Source organism: Octodon degus, unplaced genomic scaffold (genome assembly GCF_000260255.1).
Source record: "Octodon degus isolate 3935 unplaced genomic scaffold, OctDeg1.0 scaffold00010, whole genome shotgun sequence".
NCBI lineage: Eukaryota > Metazoa > Chordata > Mammalia > Rodentia > Octodontidae > Octodon > Octodon degus.
Window position 1 is genome coordinate 13,284,181 of NW_004524586.1, and position 7,905 is coordinate 13,292,085.

The window sequence follows — 7,905 nt, forward strand, 5'->3', positions numbered from 1 at the left end:
TAGTAAACTGCTTTCCGGTCTCTAATCTATAGCTGCTGCGTACCTAACCACTCTGGGCCTCAGAGTGGAGGAGACTGTCTGATAGGATCTCAGGCCTGGGGAAGTCTGGAGAACACCCCCCCCCCCATATTTGCATCCTTAGCCTCCCACCCTGTGAGCTGGATGTGGACATGACTTTGGTTTAAAATTTTTTATAGGTATATTTCCAATACATAACAATTATATTCTTCCTGGGAAGCTGGCAAATATATACATCACATCTTATGGACATGACTTTCTTATGGACATGACTTTTTAAACTCAGCTATATTTATTACCTCTTAAAGCAGAATATGGCCTGGGCACTCCACTTCCATTCACAGGCCTTGTTCTGAAGGATTTCTGAAGTAGCTCTGCGGTATCCCTAGGAAGTTGTCTCTCCCTTGAAACAGTACTTTGGAAAACAAGCCCGTGAAGCGTCTGCTATCCAGTTTTCAGTATAACGTACTTCTAGAAGCCTAGGACATGCAGATTTGAAACTACCGGGGAAAGTTTTTTTAAAAAAGATCCTATAAGAAAACTCAAGCTATCTTAACAAATATGTAAACATACGGGAATCTCAACACTTCAGAGACACAAGATTTGGTCTACTGAGGAATCTGGCTCGTTACCTAAGCACTTCGGACCTCACAAAGTAAACAGCTAAGTTACATCTTACTACAAGCATCTCAACCTGTTAAAATAAACCAAGGTGAGTCTAGAGAAAGCACTTCTAGCTCTGCTTTTGTGCCTAAAATATCACAGTATTACTTAAAAGTAGAAAGAAATCTTGTCTTCCCCTTAAAATCAGTTATCATGCCATTCAGACTTAACAACAACAACAAAAATCCTCGAAAATATATATTATCAGAGAGAATGAAGGTTAAAGCACTGAGCGCGCATTATCTTTGGGCCGAACTCAGTTGACTTCTTCTATGCGTGTTGTGTCGTCATCTCCTTCAAGGGGCGGCATCTCCTCATGGACAGCAGCAGTGGTGTCGTCGGTGGTGGGGTCACCCTCACCAATACCTAGACCCCGCTTGATCACCCTGTAAATCCTGCTTGCGTGTGTCTGCAGGTCTACCAGGCTGACATCACCAGACAGCAGTGTGGTTTCATACAGCAAAATGACCAGATCCTTCACAGACTTGTCGTTCTTATCTGCCTCAGCATTTTGCCTCAAGGTCTCAATAATGGAGTGGCCAGGGTTTATCTCCAGGTGCTTCTTTGCTGCCATGTAACCCATCATGGAGTTGTCACATAGGCCTTGGGTTTTCATGATTCTTTCCATGTTCACCATCCAGCCATATGTGCTTGTAGACAATAAAGAATGGGGACGTCACTAATCGGTTTGACATGACCACCTTTTTGACCTTTCACTCTAAGATGTCTTTCATGATCTTGTATAGGTTTTCAAACTTTGTCTTTTTCTCTTCCTGTTTTTTTTTAATTTAATTTAATTTTTTTGTTTTGTTTTTTGTTTTTTTCTCTCCTCTTCATCTTCTGGAAGTTCCAAGCCCTCTTTGATAACTGACACTAAAGTTTTCCCCTCAAATTCCTTCAGCTGCTGGACACAGTACTCATCAGTGGGCTCGATCGTGTAGATCACTTCTACGCCGTGCTTCTGGAGGCGTTCCACAAAGGCCGAGTTAGCTGCCTGGTCCTTGGTTTCACCTGTGATGTAATAGATGTGCTCCTGTTTCTCCTTCATCCTGGTACAATAGTCCTTGAGAGAAACCATCTCATCTCCAGAAGCAGATGTGTAGTAGCGTAGCAGTTCTGAAAGCTTCTTCCAATTCTGAGAGTCTTCATGTATCCCAAGCTTTATGTTCTTAGAAAACTGCTCATAGGACTTCTTGTAGTTCTCCTTATCCTCTGCCAGTTCAGTGAACAATTCTAAGCACTTTTTCTTTTTAAACCAAATTCTTTCTGATGACTTTCAAAATTTTTCTCTGTTGTTACATTTCCCAAGAAATATTTAGAGGGAGATCCTCAGAGTCGACCACCCCTCTGATGAAATTCAGGTACTTAGGGATCAGCTCCTCACAGTTATCCATGATGAAAATTCTGCGGACTTACAACTTGTTCTTCTTCTTTGTTTTCAGATAGGTCAAAAGGAGCTCGTTGTGGGACAAAAAGAAGAGCCCTGAATTCCAACTGACCTTCAACAGAGAAATGCTTCACTGTCAGGTGTACCTCACACTCACTGGTCAGACTCTTGTAGAACTCCCCATACTCCTCATTAGTAATATTATCAAGGTTTCTGGTCCATATGGGCTTCATTTTGTTCAATTCTTCTTGGCCAATATACTTCTCCTTAATCTTCTTCTTCTTCTTCTTCTTCTTCTTCTTCTTCTTCTTCTTCTTCTTCTTCTTCTTCTTCTTCTTCTTCTTGTCACATCCTTTTTTTCCCCTCTTCTTCATCAGAACCATATCTTCTATTTCAGGCTTGTCATCAAACTCCTTCGTCTTCTTTGTCTTCATCTTTCTTCTTTTGTCTTCCTTTTCTTCAGCCTTGTCATCACTCACTTCTTTATCTCATTCCTTCTCCACAAAAAGAGTAATGGGATAACCAACGAACTGTGAATCCTTCTTCACAATCTCTTTTGTTCTTCTTTCTTCCAAGTACTCAGTTTGGTCTTCTTTCAGATGTAAGATAACCTTTGTTCCTTGGCCCATATGTTCACCCGCATCTGTCCTCACAGTGAAGGACCCTCCTGTGGAGGACTCCAAGGCATACTGCTCATCCTCGTTATGCTTGGTGATCACAGTCACTTTCTCAGCAACTGGGTAGGCAGAGTAGAAACCCACACCGAATTGGCCAATCATGGAGATGTCAGCGCCCGCCTGCAAAGCCTCCATGAAGGCCTTGGTCCCCAACTTGGCTATGGTGCTGTCGTTATTGATCAGGTCAGCCTTGGTCATTCCAATCCCAGTGTCCACGATGGTGAGGGTACAATCTTGCTTGTACAGAATGAGGTTAATGTGCAGCTCCTTGCTGGAGTCAAGCTTACGGGGATCTGTCAGGCTTTCATACCTAATTTTGTCCAAAGTATCAGACAATTGGAAGTCAACTCCCTCAAGAAGATCTCTTTGTTCGAGTAAAAGGTGTTAATGATCAGGGACATCATCTGTGCAATTTCTGCCTGCAAGGCGAAGGTCTCCACCTCCTCCTCCTCCATGGGCTGGTCCTGGGTCCGGGTCTCCTCTGGCCTCTTGGCTGAATGCTGTGACAACCAACACAATAACTGCTTCTAGATGCTGAAGCAATTCATAGACATGACTTTCTGAGCTGTGACCTCATGGGCAACTGTGGGATGCGAATAGCCACATGGTGGCTGCCTGAAAATGACTCGGCTGCATTTATGTGTAGAAATATCCACTTCAAATGACGATGCCAGAGGGAGAAAAGGCTTCTGGAATAAAGGCCTGAGTGCGACTACCGAAAGCACCTGCTGAGATTTTCGAGTGAATGCACATATAGGAAGCTGGGGGCACAAGGGGCCCCCAAAATGGGGAGCTGTGCTGGAGGAGTCAGCTGTCACTCTCCCTGTCTGTGCCACACGCAGGTGGGTAAGAGAGTTAGGGCTGTACCATCTTAATTACACAAATGTCAATCAAGAGGAACCTGATGCCTGCATAGTTTTCCTTTTCTGTTTCCAGAGCTGCTTCTAGCAAGGCCTGGCCCTTTGGAAGTCAACAGCAACTGGAAAGACTTGAACTTGCTGGGTGTGGTAAGCCGGCCTCCACAGAGCCTGCAGGCAGGAGGGAACACCATGAGAGCCCAGGGCCTAGGAAATGTTACCACAGAGCCAGTGGCCTCCTGGTGACTTGCAGGAAAATGCAGTTCAGAGTCCTAAAGGTTCAGGCCTGGGCCAAGGACACAGCTGTTGCCTGCCAGGAAAATCCAATCCACTCCAGAACCTTCTCGGGGGTTCTGTGATGTCTTGGTGGCCCCCTGGAGGCTGGTAAGGAGAAGGACAGGACAATCAAGACTGAAGGGGTTGGGCCCGCAGGATAGCAGGCCAAATCAACCCTTGTAGATGTAGCACTGGGAACATTCACCATAGTCCAGTGTCAAGTGGGCTGAGCTCCACCCTCAGCCTTCATTTCGCTGAGAGAAGAGCTTGCCAGCCTCCATGTGGCACCTATAGCTTGGCACCTCTGTTGGTGGCACTGGCCTTGCTGTCTGCACCATAGAAGGCCCTTCCTGTGGCACAGAGGGGCCCAAAGGCACATCCTCAGAGGGAGTTTGTGATTTCTATGGCTGCCAAGAGGTAAGAGAGCAAGTTGGATCCAACCCTGGGCATCTGGCTTGAGATGCTTTTGATTATACTAGCGCCGTTCCCATGCCCCTTCTATCCAGAAGCCAAATTGGATTTGAAAAGCCATTTCCCTGTGTTTGTTTATGGGCAGCTGGGGGCAATCCGACGGCCCTCCTCCTCCAGCCTTTTCCAGTCCTCAGCTGGAGCGCAGCCCCAGCTAAGCTACCACAAAGTCCTTCTTGTCCTCTCGGCCTGCCTGAGGTCCTCAGGGACTGCCTGGCCAGGCTACCTTGCAGTGAGGAGTGGAAAGAAGGCAGGAAAGAACAAGAAAGAAAGCCAGAGCCCGAAGAAAAGTCCTGGGCATGGGATAGAAGTGTCATCCCGGGCTGTTGCCTTCTTCCCAGCTCTGGAAAGCCCAGTTCCACAGGCCCCCTCTAGCTACATCCTCCAGAATTTCTATGTCACTGGGAATCTCATGCCCACCCACAGTGGGTGGCCTGGTTCTGAGCTTGGGTCTCAGCTTAGCGCACCACCTAGGCCAACCTGTCCTCCAAAGCCTTGGCCTTCTCACCACAAAGTCTGCTATTGCTGCAGCCTGCACCGGCTGCTCCTCTGAAGGTCTTGACCCATCTCCATCCAGGTGTGGATTATCCGGAAAACAGACGGCTCTGTGCTGTGCCGAAGTTCTCTCTCCCTCTCTCCCATCTACTCCACCTGCCCAGACTCACAGGTACCCAGTCCAAGTCCCAATCACATTCCTAAGTAATTAGGAACTCATCCATTGTGAGCAGGTGCTGCCTGTGAGAGCCCAAGCTCCAAGGGCTTCTGTTTTGGTTCAATCCTAGGATGGACAGATCACAGGGAGCTGCAGAGTACCATCCAGAACAGAGGTGTGGAGACACAGCAATTCTGGAAGACCAGGCCATTGTAGGGAACATGTTGGGGCCTCGGAACAATGGCCAGCTCTGCAGACAGCGCCTCCAGAGAGCATGCCTAACTCAGCAAGTGACCAGCCTGGGGTGTGCCGTGGGTGTGTCCTCCAGTTTACTCATTGGTCTGGGCATGTTGCTGGGGCTAGGGGTGAAGGAAAGGAGCCAGAAGCTGACAAAATTGCTGAAGATTTTTTATTTTTGGTGGTTCTGGGGATTAAACTTGGCCTTCACGTGGAGCTATATCCACTACAGTCTTAATGAGTCACCTAGTTGTCCAGATTTGTTTTGAACTTGTGCCCCTCCTGCCTCAGCCTCCTGGAGTGTTAGGATCACAGGTGTGAGTCACCAATACTTGGTCAGATAGATTTTCGGATACAGCAGGGCCACTGAGGGCCACTAAGCACTGCCTGGGGTGGATTAGGGGCTTCTCTACCACACGGAAGACCCAGCCTACCTTGGTAATGGCTTCGGAAAATTACATTTTTCAGGGGGTTATGGCTACGTTTGGGGAGAGTTTTAGAGGTGTTGTGTTTTTAATCTCACCGGCTGGTAACCCTTCTAATTATTTTAAAAATTAAGAAATCTCTTAGATTTTTCTAACAGTACATATGTAAATTTTAATATTTTGTTTGAAGTGGACCAACTCTTTAACTTTTCTTACTTAAAAAGAAAATGCACTATGGATATGTGTTATGGAAAATCCAAACACTCTTGGTAATAGAGAAATTAGAAGAAAATACAACATGTACCTCTCCCAGGCACAGCATGAATCTGGACTTGGCTAGTCTCATTTGCTCTCTTTACTAGGAGTTATTTTCTTTCAGTGAATTAAGGCAAATCCACGGATTGTTCTCATTCATCCTTAAATACTTTAGAATATGTTTTTATGGATAAGGATGTTTTGACATAACTTACATATATTATACCAAACAAAATTATCAACTGCTCCTTAGTATAACCCAACATTCAGGTCGCCTTCTCTTTTCCTCCAAGTGATGCCACCTGTCTGCCCTCCCTTCCTGCAGCTTCCTCCTCTGCTCCTTTTGTTTCCTGGCTTCCCATGTGGGCTGCACATGGACTTCGGGAAATGCTGCTTGGAATGAAGACAAAAGAGCTTGGCTTTGCGCAGCTAGAGGCCTAAGAACTGAGAAGCAGCTATCAAGTGAACTGCAAAGAGTAGATTTTGGATAACTGCCTTTCAGCAGCAGGGTGTGGATTGAGGGAGGAGAACAGAGGGGAAGGGGCTGGAGGAAGCATCATCCAGGGCGGGGCCTGAGGGCCTGGGCAACCCGGGGCAGCTTCAGGACTCTGACTCCAACACGCTGGCTCAAGGTCGATGTTATAAAACAGGTAGTGAAATCAATCACAATTTCTTCTAAAAAATGAGTTAAAAGAACTTACCTGTATTTAATTTACCATTCACAAATGTAGGGATCCATTGGTTTCACTGTGATCCATTCTACCTGGGGAGAAACAGTGGCAGGAATGAAAAAAGATAGACAAGAAGACAAAAGCTGGGCTAGGTAGTCGCTGGGCAAGACTAGCGCAACCACACAACAAAATATACATTTATTTATACTTTTGCAAAGTTAACAACCCATGACACAAGGCTGCCTAGCGACTAATAGCTGAACTTAACCACACAGGGTGTTTATCTCAGGTCTGAGGTAGGTTGTTTGATTAGGACTGAGGCCTAGTCCCACCTACACACCTTTGATCAATTTCCTAGCTTTCCTGCAGCTCCCAGCACACAATCTCTTCTAACATTGTAAATTTAATCAAATTAGGGAATTTTTTCATTTTCTAATGTATTTCCCTAGATACTTTTAACTGTAGACAAAATGTCCTAAAGTAGTTGACATTTGCAAAATGATCTTCCCCCTCCAGGCCAGCTCACACAATAGTTCTAAACCCACAAAGTGACAGCTACCCCCATGCAGGCTAACAGAGCTTGAATTTTCCCATTTCAAGCCCACAGCATTAGGCCCAGAGTTGTGGATGAATGTGCAGATGGAGTGTATGCATGTGTGCACATATATGACTGCATTGTGTGTGTACTAGTATCCATGTCTATGTATGAGTATGTATGTCTGTGATTATGTGTGTGCATGTGTGTAACATGTATGAGTGTCCAGTGGGTGCATGTGTGTATGTACACGTATGTGCTTGCAGAGCCTGTTAAAATAACAAATAAGTTCCTGCAACTTTGTCCACTTATATACCCTGGAGGTCTTTCCTGTGGACACAACTTATCAGTATGAGTCAGTATTACATTGACTGGATGAGAAATAATTCTCATAACTAGTATCCTCTTTTTTTAAGATTAATTTATTTATTTGGTACAGGGTCTCACTACACAGCTCAGACTCACAGTGATCCTCCTGTCTCAGCCTCCCCAACACTGAGATTACAGGCATGTGCCACACAGTTTCAGTAGCTGGCACAGTGTGGGGCTGGCACAGCATGTGGTACCAGGGATTGAATCCAGGTCCTTGCACTTGCCAGGCAAGCACTTAGACTGCTAAGCTATCTCTCCAGCTCCTGGTATCCTCTTGATAGGCAATTAGGTTGCTGTCAAATTTTTGTTACATATCATGATGGGAGTGCCTGTCATTGTGGTATTCTGAATATGGGCGGCTTGTCATGACATGCCATTTACTGCTAAGATGTCTCTCGGGTAGATGGATGTT

General features: G+C 45.7%; 1 pseudogene; it reads right to left on the reverse strand.

Moving 5' to 3' along the window:
* Positions 1 to 937: 937 nt before the first annotated feature.
* The window catches only part of LOC101591714, a 78,374-nt pseudogene continuing 71,406 nt past the window's right edge, over positions 938 to 7,905 (reverse strand).